Here is a 17,626-nt window from a genome sequence, read left to right as displayed (position 1 = left end):
CTTCAGCTTGGAGCGGCTGCCATCGAGGGGTCCATGGGAGACCCTGGTAGTTGGTCACTGTAACCCAAACGATGACTGCCCCCCTCCTCGGAACATGGGATGTGTGACCTACGGCTGGTTCCACAGGGTCTGCGGACGGCCCCCAGAATATCCAGTCCGCCATATTGTCAGAGAGATGCCGAGCGAAGTACTTCCAAAATGGCTGCTCGATAGAAAATATCATCCGAAACAGGCCTACCTTTGGGGAACTCAGTCTGGGATTGCATTCTGGGCATCATCAGGAGAGTTGTGGGAAAGCGGGCGCTCGCCGCGATCTCTCCATCGCCCTTGGGTGAAGCCTCGTTTATCTGTGGCACGATAGTCGCGGCTCATCTTCAAAGCCCTGGCACTGAGGTTAGTCTGAAGAGAAGAGGATGTTTCCTGGAATTACCGGTCGTCCCGCCCTGAAACCACGGCCTCAATTCACTGGAAGAATGACAAAGACATCCGTCAGAAAGATGCTCTTCAAACGGTTTTTGCACCTTTGACTGTCTGCAGATGGATTGAGAAAAACCACACACCAGCAACTCTCTGTTGTAACCCACTTGCGGTCTCTTATCATTAACCCCTCGCCTGCTGGGTCCGTTTGCAATTCAGTGCTTATCTGCCTTCTCATCGTTACAACCCTCATCTTTTTTTAAAAACCTTCTTCCTTCTCTCAGGACTAGGAGATGTCAGCCCCCCTGAAGTGCCCTGGATTCCCTCCCAGGACAGGAAACTGGGCGGCACGGTGGCACAGTGGTTAGCACTGCTGCCTCACAGCGCCAGGGACCCGGGTTCGATTCCCGGCCTTGGGTCACTGTCTGTGCGGAGTTTGCACGTTCTCCCCGTGTCTGCGTGGGTTTCCTCCCACAATTCAAAAGACGTGCTGGTTAGGTGCATTGGCCGTGCTAAATTCTCCCTCAGTGTTACCCACGGTGGCACAGTGGTTAGCACTGCTGCCTCACAGCGCCAGGGACCCGGGTTTGATTCCTGGGGGTTTGATACTTTTATTTTTAATTACTACCACAAGTAGGCTTACATTAACACTGCAATGAAGTTACTGTGAAAATCCCCTAGCCGCCACACTCCGGCGCCTGTTCGGGTAACACTGAGGGAGAATTTAGCACAGCCAATGCATCTAACCGGCATGTCTTTCGGAGGAAACTGGAGCACCCGGAGGAAACCCACGCAGACACGGGAAGAAGGTGCAGACTCCGCACAGACAGTGACCCGAGGCCAGGAATCGAACCGGGATCCCTGGCGCTGTGAGGCAGCAGTGTTAACCACTGTGCCGCCCTTCCGCTCCCCAAAATGTGTTTACACTGCGGGAGAATTTAGCGCGGCCAATGCACCTAACCAGCACGTCTTTCGGACTGTGGGAGGAAACCGGAGCACCCGGAGGAAACCCATGCAGACACGCGGAGAAAGCCATGCCCTTACTCTCCTGAGTCTTCCTGTCATTTATTGTTTCAGCCTCGATGCTCTGAACTGTGGACCTCACCCCTCTGCCGACACAAATTTGTTAACCGCCTGACCTTTGCCTCCCTGCGGAGATATCCTGCTCCTTGAAGAACATTCCAGCCTCTGCAACCGCCTCCCCCGACACATACCTTCCGCCTGATAAAGTCAATGATTAACCCGGGATCGCGGCTGGGTGCCAGATAAGGTTTCACTGAGTGTACAAACGCGATAGCGTGGGATTGCACTCGCAACTCACCCCACTGCTATCCTGAACCTTTTGGAGTTCTCCCTGACCTGTATCTATCCCTCAATCGACACCACAGCAAAAAATTATTCGTTCATTGTCTCGTGGCTGTTGGTGGGAGCTTGCTGTGCACAAACTAGCTGTCACATTTTCCTTACTAAAACAGGGACTTCACTTCAAAAGTGCTGTGGTTGCAAAGCACTTTGGGACCTCCTGAGGGCATGAAAGGTGCTATATAAATGCAGCTCTTGATTTTGTACAGGCCGTAACGGTTTTCCTGTAAACATTTGTCCCATTCCATAGGGAATCTCTAACGGCCAGCACAGGAAGAGGCCATTCAGCCCATCTCCCTCTTTAAAAGAGCCGCCCAGTTAAAAAGTTTATTAGTGTCACAAGTAGGCTTACATTAACACGGCAGTGAAGTTACTGTGAAAATCCCCTAGTCGCCACACTCCTGTTCGGGGACACCGAGGGAGAATTTATCATGACCAATGCACCCTAACCAGCACGTCTTTCGGAGTGTGGGAGGAAACCCACGCAGACACGGGGAGAACGTGCAGACTCCGCACAGACAGTGACCCAAGCTGGGAATCGAACCTGGGTCCCTGGTGTTGTGAGGCAGCAGTGCTAACCCACTGTGCCAGATAGGAGCAGGAGGAGGCCATTCAGCCCTTCGAGCCTGCTCCACCATTCATCACGATCATGGCTGATCGTCCAACTCAATAGCCTAATCCTGCTTTCTCCCAATAACCTTTGATCCCATTCACCCCAAGTGCTATATCCATCCGCCTTGTGAATACATGCAATGTTTTGGCATCAACTACTCCCTGTGGTAGTGAAGTTTAATTCTGACATGGAGTTGGAAAGTCCATTTTTTGAACCCTTTCCAGCGGGGCTGTAGCGGCTCCGAGCGCTAAAGCAGACCAGGCTGCAGGAGGTGAGATTGGGAGGGTGGATGCGTGATCTTCACACGCAGGAGCTGCAGGTCCTCCTCGCCTGCCCATCCCGTCGCTCGGAAAGTTTCACCCCGCTTCGGAAGGACTTGGTGCCCGGCGGCAGCACCTCGAGTTCACGTGGCACCTTTTAACGTGGCAAAACCACCCCCGAGGCACCTCGCAGGGGAGTGTGCGCAATCAGAGCCAAGCCGTGATGAATGGCGGAGCTGGCTCGAAGGGCCGAATGGCCTCTTCCTACTCCTATCTGGCACAGTGATTAGCACTGCTGTCTCACAGTGCCAGGGACCTGGGTTCGATTCCCGGCTTGGGTGACTGGTTTCTCCCCCGTGTCTGCGTGGGTTTCCTCCGGGTGCTCCGGTTTCCTCCCACAGTCCGAAAGACGTTAAGGTTAGGTGACATTTAGGCCAGGTCATCGAAAACCTGGTCAAAGCGACCGGTTTTAAGGTTCGTCTTAAAGCAGGGAGGAGGTGGGAAGTTTGTAGGAGGGAATTCTGGATCTGAAGGTTCGGAGCCATGATGGGGAGGAGGGGCCTGGGCGGAATTTTCTTCTAATTTTTTGATATTCATTCATGGAACATGGGTGTCGCTGGCTGGGCCAGCATTTATTGCCCATCCTTAGTTGCCTGAGGGCAGTTGAGAGTCAACCACATTGCTGTGGCTCTGGAGTCACATGTAGGCCAGACCGGGTAAGGACGGCAGATTTCCTTCCCCAAAGGACATTAGTGAACCAGATGGGTTTTTCCGGCAATGGTTTCATGGTCATCAGTAGATTCTTAATTCCAGATATTTTTTAGACATGTGACTCCAGAGCCACAGCAATGTGGTTGATTCTTAAATATCCCCTCAAGGGTAACTAGGGATGGGCAACAAATGGAGGTCCAGGGAGGTCCGCATCCTATCAAAGAACCAAAGACAAAGCAATATACAATACATCATTCACTCCTGTCATTGGCGGTTAATAGTGAATTCATAGTGAAACCTAATTAACAGTGCAACCTACCCCTCCATACAGGAGAATGTAACAAGCTCCCGTTCTACTTAACCAAGTTAATTCCCTTTGAGGAGTCTGCTTCCTTTGAAGTTCACCACCTAACAAAATCCACATGGGTGGCAGGGAGGCACAGTGCCAGGGATCAATTCTGGCCTTGGGTTACTGACTGTGTGGTGTTTGCACATTCTCCCCGTGTCTGCGTGGGTTTCCGCCGGATGCTCTGCTTTCCTCCAACAGTCCGAGAGAAGTACTGGTTAGGTGGATTGGCCGTGCTAAATTGCCCCTTAGTGTCCAAAGATGTGCAGGTTAGGTGGATTGGCCGTGCTAAATTGCCCCTTAGTGTCCAAAGATGTGCAGGTTAGGTGGATTGGCCATGCTAAATTGCCCCTTATTGTCCAAAGATGTGTAGGTTAGGTGGATTGGCCATGCTAAATTGCCCCTTAATGTCCAAAGATGTGTAGGTTAGGTGGATTGGCCATGCTAAATTGCCCCTTAGCATCCAAAGATGTGCAGGTTAGGTGGATTGGCCATGCTAAATTGCCCTGTAGTATTTTAAAGATGTGCAGGTAAGGTGGATTGGCCATGCTAAATTGCCCTATAGTGTCCAAAGATGTGTAGGTTAGGTGGATTGGCCATGCTAAATTGCCCCTTAGTGTCCAAAGATGTGTAGGTTAGGTGGATTGGCCATGCTAAATTGCCCCTCAAGTGTCCAAAGATATGCGGGTTACGTGCATTGGCCATGCTAAATTGCCCCTTAGTGTGAGGCAGATTAGCAGGGTAAATAGGTCGGTTCACAGGGATAGGCCCTGGGTGGGATTGTGGTTCGGTTCAGGCTCGATGGGCTGAATGGCCTCCTTCTGCACTGTAGGGATTCTATGATCCTGATCTCAAAAACATGTGCCAAAAGGCATGCCTGCAGATTCTCTGCACTGAGTGTTAAACAAGAAATATGAGAAGGACACTGAACAAGTCTGAATTTAATCATGTTTGGTAGCACAAACAGATCAAGGAATGTTTGAATTCAGAAGCGTTTGCGTCACTGCGGATGTATTTACATCTCCAAAGTTCCCTTACGTACATTTTGCTCCACATCTCATGCGTGCTGCAGGATCTTATTCCCATTTGCAATGCTGTACGGAAATGTATCCAAGATCGTTTGACTCACTTCCTAAAGCCTTTCCCAATTTCCACTGGATTCGCTGTGCAGATGGGAAATGAGTCACAGGGCGGAATTTTCCAACCCCGCCCGCCAAGGGAATCGTAGCGGGCGGGAGGGATGGGGGGAAAGGAACCATGCAAAGGTCTGTTGGCATTGGGCAGGCCCAGCCTTGAGGTGAGCGCGGTGGGAAATCCCCGGGCCTATAGTCACACAGCGTACAAAAGGCCATTCGGCCCATTGTACCCACGCCAACAATAAATACCACTAAAGTTCAAGGGCATCCCAAAAAGCTTTTGAAGTCATCAATGTGGCAGCCATTTTGTGCACATTTATTTCAGTTTAAGTTTATTTACTAGTGTCACAAGTATGCTTACATTAACACTGCAATGAGGTTACTGTGAAAATCCCCCAGTCGCCACACTCCACCTGTTCGGGTAACACTGAGGGAGAATTTAGCACGGCCAATGCATCTAACCCAGCATGTCTTTCGGACTGTGGGAGGAAACCGGAGCACCTGGAGGAAACCCACGCAGACACAAGGAGAACGTGCAAACTCCACACAGACAGTGACCCAAGCCGGGAATTGAACCTGGATCCCTGGCGCTGTGAGGCAGCAGTGCTAACCACTGTGCCACAGAGTTGAGGGGAAACTACTTCTCCCAAAGGGTTGTGAATCTGTGGAATTCGCTCCCCCAAAGTGTGGTGGGTGCTGGGACAGTGGGTAAATTTAAGGAGGAGTTTGAGTTTTAATTGGGAATGGGTTGAAGGGTTATGGGGCGAAGGCAGGAAAATGGGGATGAGGAGCATATCAGCCATGATCGAATGGCGGAGCGGACTCGATGGGCTGAATGGCCTAATTCTGCTCCTGTATCTTATGAACTCCCTCGCTACTGTGCGGACATCTTTGTGGAGTGGGAATTTGAACCCACGTACCTCGGACTCAAAGAGCTGAGGAAACTGTCCAGCCAGCCACAGCTGGAGGCCCGATTTACAATCCCATTCAGAGAGGAGCGAGGGCATGCAGGGCACTGGATGAACTCACAGTGGCACAGTCATGGTGGCACAGTCATGGTGGCACAGTCAGGGCACTCCTCTGAGCTTCTCACATGAGGCAGACCTTTTCTAGTTGGACGTGTAGCAGTGTGGAACCCAGCAGTGAGCAGATCCTGCAACTCGCCGGGAAGAAGAATGACTGAAAACTCTCTTTCCTCTATATTCAGCGATTTGTCGTTCCTCTCCTGATGTTTTTTATCTGGCTTTCTCACACCGCAAGCAGGAACAAGCAAGGCCTACGTAAGCGCCGTAGGATTCCTGAGGCTGCAGATATTATTTCCCTCTGTAGCAGCTGCAGCAAGTTGACATTGAGGGTGCAAGATTTCACTAAACTCTGTCAATAAACTCTCCGCCCTGTCTCATTCGGGATCCTGCCGCTTACATTCAACAGTGATTTCGGAGTTGGCATTCCTTGGGTTCAAGTCTTACTTCAGGGACGGGCGGATAATCTAGTTGGCACTTGGTACCGTATCAATGAAGAACTGCACCTTTAGAAGCACTGCCTCTCTGGGGATTGGTTTAGCTCGGTTGGCTGGACGGCTGGTTCGTGATGCAGAGCAATGCCAACAGCGCAGGTTCAATTCCCATACCGGCTGAGGTTATTCATGAAGGCCCCCTCGCCCAAGGTGTGGTGACCATCAGGTTAAAACACCACCAGTCACAGTCTATGGTCATCTGGGACTATGGTGACTTTACCTTTACAATGACTACAATATGTTTGCATATTTCTTCACCCAGAAGGTGGTGAATGTGTGGAATTCACTCACCACAGAATGTAGTTGAGGCCAAAATGTTGTCTGATTTCAAAAGTAAATTAGGTATAGCTCTTGGGGCTGAAGGGACCTGGGGTGAATCATGATATTGAATTCGATGATCAACCGTGATCATAATGAATGGCGGAGCAGGCTCGAAGGCCGAATGGCCTCCTCCTGCTTCTATCTTTGGACACTAAGGGACAATTTAGCATGGCCAATCCACCTAACCTGCACATCTTTGGACCCGGAGGAAACCCATGCAGACACAGGGAGAACGCGCAGACTCCACACAGACAGTGACCTGAGGCCGGAATTGAACCCAGGTCCCCGGCGCTATGAGACAGCAGTGCTAAGCACTGTGCCACCGTGCCATCCACGAAGTAGTCAAAGCTAAAGCAGCGTTTTATACAATTTTAATATAATTTACTGACCTTTTTTTAAACTCTTTTTCCCTGAAGCCCAGGATTTTGAAAGCCTTATTTACAGCTTTCTCATCCTGCCCTTCCATTTTTAATGACTTCATAGAATCCTACAGTGCAGAAGGAGGCCATTTGGCCCATCAAGTCTGCACTGACCACGATCCCCCCCAGACCCTATCCCCACAACCCCATGTATTTACTCTAGCTAGTCCTCCTGACACTAAGGGGCAATTTATCATGGTCAATCCACCTAACCCACACATCTTTGGACTGTGGGAGGAAACCGGAGCACCCGGAGGAAACCCACGCAGACACGGGGGAGAATGTGCAAACCCCACTCCAACAGTGACCCAAGCCGGGAATCGAACCTGGGTCCCTGGCGTGGTGAGGCGGCAGTGCTAACCACTGTGCCACCCTGCCGTCCTCTGCCTCCTGCGTCCAATTCAGAACTGTACCCTTTATCTGATTTCCTTCTTCTTCCGACCAAAATGAATCACTTCACACTTTCTCTGCATTAAACTGCGGCTGCCTCCCATCTGGCCATTCCGTCAGCCTGTCTGTATCCTCTCGAAGTCTATCACCGTCATCCCCCAACTTCATAATACTCCCCAGATTGGCACCCTCTGCGACTGTTGAAATGGTGCCCTGCATGCCCAAGCCTGGGTGACGGATATAGTTCGAGAAGCGTACATCGCCACAGGATGTGCCGCCCTTGGGAGGGACAGAAAGGGAAGTATGCAAGGACGGGATAAAAATACATCGCTGTACGCACAGTTTACCTCATTGTGGGTTCAGAACTGCGATCCTTTCGTAACCGGCATTCGAGGCACGCAGTGAGATTATAGCCTTTGCATAAATCGCGTGTTCATGCTACCTTGGTAATATACACTGCGGAGGCCTTAACCATTCCTGTTGACAGAATCTGCTTGCCAGCTGTGCCCTGTTTGTGTGGGCGACGGAGGTCACTAACGCTGCCAGTTTTATAGCTCCCAGAGACTCCCGGGATGCCAGACACAGATGAGTGGCAACTGCCTCACCAGATCTGAAAGCTGATGTGTGGGTGGGCCGGTAGTATACTCTGCAGGAGCGCTGCACTGAATCAAATGGGAGTGCCAGATGTGATTCCTCCCACCCAGCACCTACAACGCATGGAGTTTACACAAAGTGAGCCTGATCGTTATCATGACGTTTCTTTCCAATCCCCTCCTTAAACGTCCCTCCACCACCAGCATGCACTGGCAACAGTGTGGGCGCAAGCTACAGGACGCACTCACAGAACCCCCACAGTGCACAATCAGGCCATTCAGCTCATCTACACTTTGCAGCAGTTTTGGAACATACCGTTCATAGAGAAGGAACAGGAGAGTGCAGAGTGTAGTGTTACAGTCATAGCTAGGGTGTAGAGAAAGTTCAACTTAACGCGAGGTAGGTCCATCCAAAAGTCTGACGGCAGCAGGGAAGAAGCTGTTTTTGAGTCGGTTGGTGCGTGACCTCAGACTTTTGTATCTTTTCCCGTCACCTGTAGTGGGACAGAGTGAAAAGTATTGTTTCTTGCGCGTGAAACGGACAAAGCATACCGTTCATAGAGAAGGAAAGGAGAGAGTGCAGAATGTAGTGTTACAGTCATAGCTGGGGTGCAGAGAAAGATCAACTTAATGCGAGGTAGGTCCATCCAAAAGTCTGACGGCAGCAGGGAAGAAGCTGTTCTTGAGAAGGGATCAAAACTTTGGAACTCCCTTCCCAACAGAACCAGATGGACTGCAGTGGTTGAAATGGCGGATCACTTTTTGATTTGATTTATTATTGTCACATGCATTAGTGTACAATGAAAAGTGTTGTTTCTTGCGCGCTATACAGCCAAAGCATACCGTTCATAGAGAAGGAAAGAAGAGAGTGCAGAATGTAGTGTTACAGTCATAGCTAGGGTGTAGAGAAAGATCAACTTAATGTGAGGTAGGTCCATTCAAAAGTCTGATGGCAGCAGGGAAGAAGCTGTTCTTGAGTCGGCTGGTACGTGATCTCAGACTTTTGTATCTTTTTCCCGATGGAAGAAGGTGGAAGAGAGAATGTCTGGGGTGCGTGGGGTCCTTAATTATGCTGGCTGCTTTGTCGAGGCAGCGGGAAGTGTAGACAGAGATGGGAGGCTGGTTTGAGTGAAGGATTGGGCTTCATTCACGACCTTTTGTAGTTTTTTGCGGTCTTGGGCAGAGCAGGAGCCCATACCAAGCTGTGATACAACCAGAAAGGATGCTTTCTATGGTGCATCTGGCAATTAGGAATGACCAAAAAAAAACCTGCCCAAATTCCCAAAACTGGATTAAAAGAAGTCCTACGGTAAAGGAGGCCATTCGGACCATTGTATCACTCCCCTGTTCTATCCCCTTAGCCTCCCAAACATTTCCATGGATAAGTGTATTTTTAAAAAATTTATTTGTGGGATGTGGGCATCTCTGTCTGGGCCAGCATTTATTGCCCATCCCTAGTTGCCCGAGGGCAGTTGAGAGTCAACCACATTGCTGTGGCTCTGGAGTCACATGTAGGCCAGACCAGGTAAGGATGGCAGATTTCCTTCCCTAAAGGACATTAGTGAACCAGATGGGTTTTTCCAACAATGGTTTCATGGTATTCAGTAGATTCTTAATCCCAGATATTTTTTATTGAATTCAAATTCCACCATCTGCCGTGGCGGGATTCGAACCCATACCCCCAGAGATTATCCTGGGCTCTGGATTACTAGCCCAGTGGCAATACCATTGCGCCACCACCTTAGCTACAGCGCTTATCAAAAGCAGATGATAATTTGAAGCCCTCTTACGATATTGTGCTTTGCAAAATGGTCACACTTAAGAGAAGGTTTAGATTGCCAATAAGTGGAGTTACATTAACTAATCCAGTAAATCATAGAATCCCTACAATGCAGGAGGCAATTCAGCCCATCGAGCCTGCACCAACAACAATCCCCACTCGGCCCTATCCCCATAACCCTATGTATTTACCCTGCTAATCCCCCTGACACTAAGGGGCAATTTAGCTTGGCCAATCCACCTAACCTAGTGTGGTACGGTGGGACAAGTGGTTAGCACTGCTGCCTCACAGCGCCAGGGACCTGCGTTCGATTCCTGGCGTGGGTCACTGTCTGTGCGGAGTCTGCACGTTCTCCCCATGTCTGCGTGGATTTCCTCCCACAGTCCGAAAGACGTGCCCGGTTAGGGTGCATTGGCCGTGCTAAATTCTCCCTCAGTGTACCCGAACAGGCGACTCGGTGATTTTCACAGTCGCTTCATTGCAGTGTTAATGTAAGCCTTACTTGTGACTAATAAATAAACTTTACTTTAACCCGCACATTTTTGGACTGTGGGAGGAAACCGGGGCACCCTCAGGAAACCCACGCAGACACGGGGAGAACGTGCAAACTCCACACAGACAGTGACCCAAGGCCGGGAATCGAACCCGGGTCCCTAGCACCGGGAGGCGGCAGTGCTAACCCACTGCGCAGACTCCTCGGTGATGGTGGCGTGAGAGAGTTTATCTAAAAAAACACCTGCGAATGGCTCACTTATTGTCTTTTCATTTGGCTTCCTCAGGACGTCTCCAGCGTGAGACAAAGTGCATGGTGAGGTTTAACCACTGGCTGTAACATTCCTCAGCTGCACCAGTGTTGTATGAAGAAAGGTCATAAAATAGATGCACTTTAACGGGACTATAAACCGTCCCCCCCACCCCCGCCCCCCCCCAACCACCCCCCATTCCCCCCAACCACACCCCCCCCTCTGTATTCATCAGAATCTAATTCCCTCAAGCTGGAGGTCCTAGTCGAAGGAGCTGGTAAACGTGGATTGTGACTCTGATCGGGTGTTGAGAGAGAGAAAGATGGGGGAAAGAGACAGAGAGAGAAATGGGGGAGACAGAGAGAGAAGGGGGGAGACAGAGAGAGAAGGGGGGAGACAGAGAGAGAAGGGGGGGGAGACAGAGAGAGAAGGGGGGGAGACAGAGAGAGAAGGGGGGGAGACAGAGAGAGAAATGGGGGAGACAGAGAGAGAAGGGGGGAGACAGAGAGAGAAGGGGGGGGAGACAGAGAGAGAAATGGGGGAGACAGAGAGAGGTGGGGGGAGACAGAGAGAGAAGGGGGGGGAGACAGAGAGAGAAGGGGGGGAGACAGAGAGAGAAGGGGGGGAGACAGAGAGAGATGGGGGGAGACAGAGAGAGAAGGGGGGGGGAGACAGAGAGAGATGGGGGAGACAGAGAGAGATGGGGGGAGACAGAGAGAGAAGGGGGGGAGACAGAGAGAGAAGGGGGGAGACAGAGAGAGAAGGGGGGAGACAGAGAGAGAAGGGGGGGAGACAGAGAGAGAAGGGGGGGAGACAGAGAGAGAAGGGGGGAGACAGAGAGAGAAGGGGGGAGACAGAGAGAGAAGAGGGGAGACAGAGAGAGAGGGGGGACAAAGAGAGAGAGGGGGGAGACAGAGAGAGAGGGGGGGACAGAGAGAGAGGGGGGAGACAGAGAGAGGGGGGGACAGAGAGAGGGGGGAGACAGAGAGAGAGGGGGGAGACAGAGAGAGAGGGGGGAAACAGAGAGAGAGGGGGGAGACAGAGAGAGAGGGGGGAGACAGAGAGAGAGGGGGGAGACAGAGAGAGAGGGGGGAGACAGAGAGAGAAGGGGGGAGACAGAGAGAAAGGGGGGAGACAGAGAGAAGGGGGGGAGACAGAGAGAGAAGGGGGGGAGACAGAGAGAGAAGTGGGGGAGACAGAGAGAGAAGTGGGGGAGACAGAGAGAGAAGAGGGAAGACAGAGAGAGAGGGGGGAGACAGAGAGAGAGGGGGGAGACAGAGAGAGAAGGGGGGGAGACAGAGAGAGAAGTGGGGGAGACAGAGAGAGAAGTGGGGGAGACAGAGAGAGAGGGGGGAGACAGAGAGAGAGGGGGGAGACAGAGAGAGAGGGGGGAGACAGAGAGAGAGGAGGGAGACAGAGAGAGAGGGGGGAAACAGAGAGAGAGGGGGGAGACAGAGAGAGAGCGGGGAGACAGAGAGAGAGCGGGGAGACAGAGAGAGCGGGGAGACAGAGAGGGGGGAGACAGGGAGAGAGGGGGGAGACAGAGAGAGAGAGGGGGGAGACAGGGAGAGAGGGGGGAGACAGGGAGAGAGGGGGGAGACAGAGAGAGAGGGGGGAGACAGAGAGAGAGGGGGGAGACAGAGAGAGAGGGGGGAGACAGAGAGAGAGGGGGGGAGACAGAGAGAGAGCGGGGGAGACAGAGAGAGAGCGGGGAGACAGAGAGAGAGCGGGGAGACAGAGAGAGAGCGGGGAGACAGAGAGAGAGGGGGGGAGACAGAGAGAGAGCGGGGGAGACAGAGAGAGAGCGGGGAGACAGAGAGAGAGCGGGGAGACAGAGAGAGAGCGGGGAGACAGAGAGAGAGCGGGGAGACAGAGAGAGAGCGGGGAGACAGAGAGAGAGCGGGGAGACAGAGAGAGAGAGCGGGGAGACAGAGAGAGAGAGCGGGGAGACAGAGAGGGGGGAGACAGGGAGAGAGGGGGGAGACAGGGAGAGAGGGGGAGACAGAGAGAGAGGGGGAGATAGAGAGAAAGGGGGAGACGGAGAGAGAGGGGGGAGACAGAGAGAGAGGGGGGAGACAGAGAGAGAGGGGGGAGACAGAGAGGGAGGGGGGAGACAGAGAGAGAGAGTGTGAGAGAGAGAGACAGAAAAAGAGAAAGAGAGAGAGAGAAAGAGAGAGTGAAAGAGAGAGAGAGAGAAAGAGAGAGTGAGAGAGAGAGACAGAGAGTGCAAGAGGGAGACAGAGAGAGAGAGGGAGAGCGAGAGACACCTTAAGAGGTAAGGAATTGCTATTGTTTCAATCTACTTTTTAAATTCACAGTTTATTTTTAAACTCCTGCAATTTTCCTCCTTATTTTGGCAGAGAGGATAGTGAGGGCAGGGTAGTTTGTGAATGTTTGTTCCTGAACATTCTTGTCAATGCGATCCTTTTGCAATGAGGTGGTTACCGGGGGCGGGGCGGGGGGGGGGGGGGAAGGGGAGGGGAGGTGGTCGGGGGGTAAAGGGAGGGGAGGTTGTCGGGGGGAAGGGGAGGGGAGGTGGTCGGGGGGAAGGGGAGGGGAGGTGGTTGGGGGGGAAGGGGAGGGGAGGTGGTCGGGGGGAAGGGGAGGGGAGGTGGTTGGGGGGAAGGGGAGGGGAGGTGGTTGGGGGGGTAAGGGGAGGGGAGGTGGGCGGGGGGGAAGGGGAGGGGAGGTGGTCGGGGGGGTAAGGGGAGGGGAGGTGGTCGGGGGGGTAAGGGGAGGGGAGGTGGTCGGGGGGAAGGGGAGGGGAGGTGGTCGGGGGGAAGGGGAGGGGAGGTGGTTGGGGGGGTAAGGGGAGGGGAGGTGGGCGGGGGGAAGGGGAGGGGAGGTGGTCGGGGGGGGAAGGGGAGGGGAGGTGGGCAGGGGGAAGGGGAGGGGAGGTGGTCGGGGGGGTAAGGGGAGGGGAGGTGGGCGGGGGGAAGGGGAGGGGAGGTGGTCGGGGGGGTAAGGGGAGGGGAGGTGGTCGGGGGGGAAAGGGGAGGGGAGGTGGTCGGGGGGGAAGGGGAGGTGAGTTGGTCGGGGGGGGAGGGGAGGGGAGGTGGTCGGGGGGGGAGGGGAGGGGAGGTGGTCGGGGGGAAGGGGAGGGGAGGTGGTCGGGGGGAAGGGGAGGGGAGGTGGTTGGAGGGTAAGGGGAGGGGAGGTGGTCGGGGGGAAGGGGAGGGGAGGTGGTTGGGGGGAAGGGGAGGTGAGGTGGTTGGAGGGTAAGGGGAGGGGAGGTGGTCGGGGGGAAGGGGAGGGGAGGTGGTTGGGGGGGAAGGGGAGAGGAGGTGGTCGGGGGGAAGGGGAGGTGGTCGGGGGAAGGGGAGGTGGTCGGGGGGAAGGGGAGGGGAGGTTGTCGGGGGGAAGGGGAGGGGAGGTGGTCGGGGGGAAGGGGAGGGGAGGTTGTCGGGGGGAAGGGGAGGGGAGGTGGTTGGAGGGTAAGGGGAGGGGAGGTGGTCGGGGGGAAGGGGAGAGGAGGTGGTCGGGGGGAAGGGGAGGGGAGGTGGTTGGGGGGGAAGGGGAGGTGAGGTGGTTGGAGGGTAAGGGGAGGGGAGGTGGTTGGGGGGGAAGGGGAGGGGAGGTGGTCGGGGGGAAGGGGAGGGGAGATGGTTGGGGGGGAAGGGGAGGGGAGGTGGTCGGGGGGAAGGGGAGGGGAGGTGGTCGGGGGGAAGGGGAGGGGAGGTGGTCAGGAGAGCGCATTCACAAACATTGATCACCCGATTAAACTGTTCGACTGGCGCAGATTCAGCCACCGCCTCTCCAGAAATGCCCGTTCGTTCTCTCTCGCTGGGAGCACAAGACTTGCTGTCAAAGCATTCTTTTGACACGTCTTGTCCAGACACCCACTTCCTCTTCCTCAGACAGGCAACAGGGAAAGACTGAGATGCCTAACCCCTGACGGAGCTGACACAGGCCCCCCCACCACACCACCCCCCACTCCCGGTGATGGTGCTGTGATTTATTGGTCTCCTGGATGTGGCTTCCTCCAAGGTGACGCACCAAAGTCAACCAAGGGGGGAAGAAAAATACACACGCACACCCCCACCCACAGAGGAAACACTGGCCACAATCTTGTGACTTCTTTCATTTGAACTGTTGACCTTTCAAACTTGACAATTCGAGGTACTGGCTCTGTCCAACAGGCACTGCGGACATCAGGAAAGTACTGGGATCGTTCTGTGCTCTGATCCCAGACCAGGGGACCCTACTGTTGGCTCTCACACCCCTCAGCCTGCTAAGAGGACCAAACGTCCAGGGTACCCCTTGGTTGGACTATTTCCATACTCTCCCCACCTCTCATTATCTTCAGCTGCCAACCAGAATGCTGCCATCTCTTCTCCAATACCCACCACCCTTCATGCCATACCACCCGCACCCTGATTACTGATCCACACTGATATTGGATCTCCAAAATTCTCACCCTCCAACCCCGACACAGCCTCACACCTCCCCGACTCCCGCAGCTCTGAAACCTACTTCAACCCTTGGGAACTCTACTTTCCTCCAAAATTGGCCCCAATGTGCTCCAACGAAGGCCTCAGTCCTTCAGTTAGAATCATCGAATCCCAACGGAAAGAGGCTATTCGGCCCATCGAGCCTGCACCAACAACAGTCCCACCCAGGCCCTATCTCCGTAACTCCACGTATTTACCCTGCTAATCCCCTTGACACGAAGGGGCAATTGAGCATGGCCAATCCACCTAACCTGCACATCCTTGGACACTAAGAGGCAATTTAGCACGGCCAATCCACCTAACCTGCACATCCTTGGACGCTAAGGGGCAATTTAGCATGGCCAATCCACCTAACCCGCACATCTTTGGACACTAAGAGGCAATTTAGCATGGCCAATCCACAACAGTCCAAAGATGTGCAGGTTAGGTGGATTGGCCATGCTAAACTGCCCCTTAGTGTCCCAGGATGTGTAGGTTAGGTGGATGGCCATGCTAAATTGCCTCTTAGTATCCCAAGACGCATAGGGTAGGAACATAGGGACATAGGAATTAGGAGCAGAAGTGGGCAATTCAACCCTTCGAGCCTGCTCCGCCATTCAATCAGATCATGGCTGATCTCTCCCTGGTCTCAAATCCACCTCCCCACCTGTTCCCCATATCCCATTATCCCTAGGTGGATTAGCGCATGAATAAATGTGCAGGGTTACAGGGATAGGGCTGAGGGGGGGTTGGGCCTGGGTAAGATGCTCTGCTGAGTGAGTCAGTGAAGACTTGATGGGCCAAATGGCCTCCTTCTGCACTGTAGAGATCCTATGGTTATCCGGACTGCTCAAGAAGCAAGAAAGCAGGCACATCGGGCCAAAACCTCATGTAGCACCTGGGGTACGTGGCCCAGAGACTGGCCATTTGACCCGACCAGCGCAGATCTGGCAGAGAAAAGTGGAAAGCCAATTCGGAGAGCCAGGAACACGGCACCAGGTCGAAAAGTAGCACTAAACAGATGGGGTGGGTGGCGGGGCGGGAAGGAATGGAAAGATAAGGATCGTTCGTTGGGAGGCAGATTTCCGGAGGTTTCAAGAATTCGACCGTTAAGAAGGAATAATAGTGGAGCAATTATCTTCGAAGTATGAGGGTTCAGATCGAGGTTCGTGGACTTAAAAGTCAAACTCGAAAGCAAGTAGATCGAAAAGTCTCATGTGGCTTCCTCATAATTATCCTCTTTGATATATCAACCCAATCAATTTGGCTTGAGGGGAGGGCTCCTTAGGGAGGTTCAGGCACCGGGTAGCCTCGACATGATCCGCAAGCAGTCCTTCTGTCTCCAACTACCAGCAGAACCTGGGCCCTTGATCACTTCCTTTGCATACAGCGGGAACAACTGAAGCGAGGGGGCGTGGGGGGAGAGGGGGGGGGAAATGAGGGAAATTTATTTTTACACGCCAAGAGATGTTGTGATCGGAATGCGTTCTGACCGAAATTGTGGCGGAGGCACGTCCAACGGCAATCTTGCCTCATAGCGCCAGGGACCCGGGTTCGATTCCCGGTTTGGGTCACTGTCTGTGTGGAGTTTTCACGTTCTCCCCGTGTCTGTGTGGGTTTCCTCCGGGTGCTCCGGTTTCCTCCCACAGTCCGAAAGACGTGCTGGTTAGGGTTCATTGGCCGTGCTAAAGTCTCCCTCAGTGTAACCCAAACAGGCGCCGGTGTGTGGCGATTAGGGAATTTTCACAGTGGACTTGAGACCACAATCAGATCATCCATGATCTTACTGAATGGCCGGGCCAGGCTCGATGAGCAAACATTTTCTCTGAGGGTCACGAGTCTTTGGAACTCTCTTCCTGACAAGGCGGCGGAAGCAGAAACTTTGAATGTTTTGAAGGATAGATTCTGGGTAAGCAAGTAGGGGGGTGATAGGTTATTGGGAGGTAGACAGGATGCAAGGTTACCTTCAGATCAGCCATGGTCTTGGTAGAGTAGGCTTGAGGGGCCGAATGGCCTTTCCTGTTCCTTGTTTGTAAATGATATTGACTGGAGCACAATTCATAGAATCATAGAATCCCTACAGTGCAGATGGAGGCCATTCGGCCCATCGAATCTGCACTGACAACAATCGCACCCAGGCCCCATCCTTGTAACTGCACATCATCCCCCTGATACCAAGGGGCAATCCCACCCAGACCTGTTCCCCGTAACCTCAAGTATTTACCCTGCTAATCCCCCGAACCTGCACATCTTTGGACACTGAGGGGCAATTTAGCAAGGCCAATCCACCTAACCTACACATCTTTGGACACTAAGGGGCAATTTAGCATGGCCAATCCACCTAACCTACACATCTTTGGACACTAAGGGGCAATTCAGCATGGCCAATCCACCTAACCTACACATCTTTGGACACTAAGGGGCAATTTAGCATGGCCAATCCACCTAATCTGCACATCTTTGGACACTAAGGGGCAATTCAGCATGGCCAATCCACCTAACCTGCACATCTTGGGACACTAAGGAGCAATTTAGCATGGCCAATCCACCTAACCTGCACATCTTTGGACACTAAGGGGAAATTTAGCA

The 17,626-nt window shown here is 53.2% G+C and overlaps 1 long non-coding RNA gene across 1 annotated transcript in view; it reads right to left on the bottom strand.

The window, feature by feature from the left end:
• Positions 1-294: 294 nt before the first annotated feature.
• LOC144486890 (uncharacterized) overlaps positions 295-17,626 on the bottom strand; it is an 85,573-nt gene continuing 68,241 nt past the window's right edge. The window contains exon 3 of the long non-coding RNA XR_013496349.1: positions 295-465. This is a non-coding gene — a long non-coding RNA (uncharacterized LOC144486890). The remainder of the gene's footprint in view (positions 466-17,626) is intronic.

This window comes from Mustelus asterias, unplaced genomic scaffold, assembly GCF_964213995.1.
Source record: "Mustelus asterias unplaced genomic scaffold, sMusAst1.hap1.1 HAP1_SCAFFOLD_505, whole genome shotgun sequence".
Classification (NCBI taxonomy): domain Eukaryota; kingdom Metazoa; phylum Chordata; class Chondrichthyes; order Carcharhiniformes; family Triakidae; genus Mustelus; species Mustelus asterias.
Note: the sequence above shows the minus strand (reverse complement) of the source record. Positions and strands in the feature narration are given on the sequence as shown.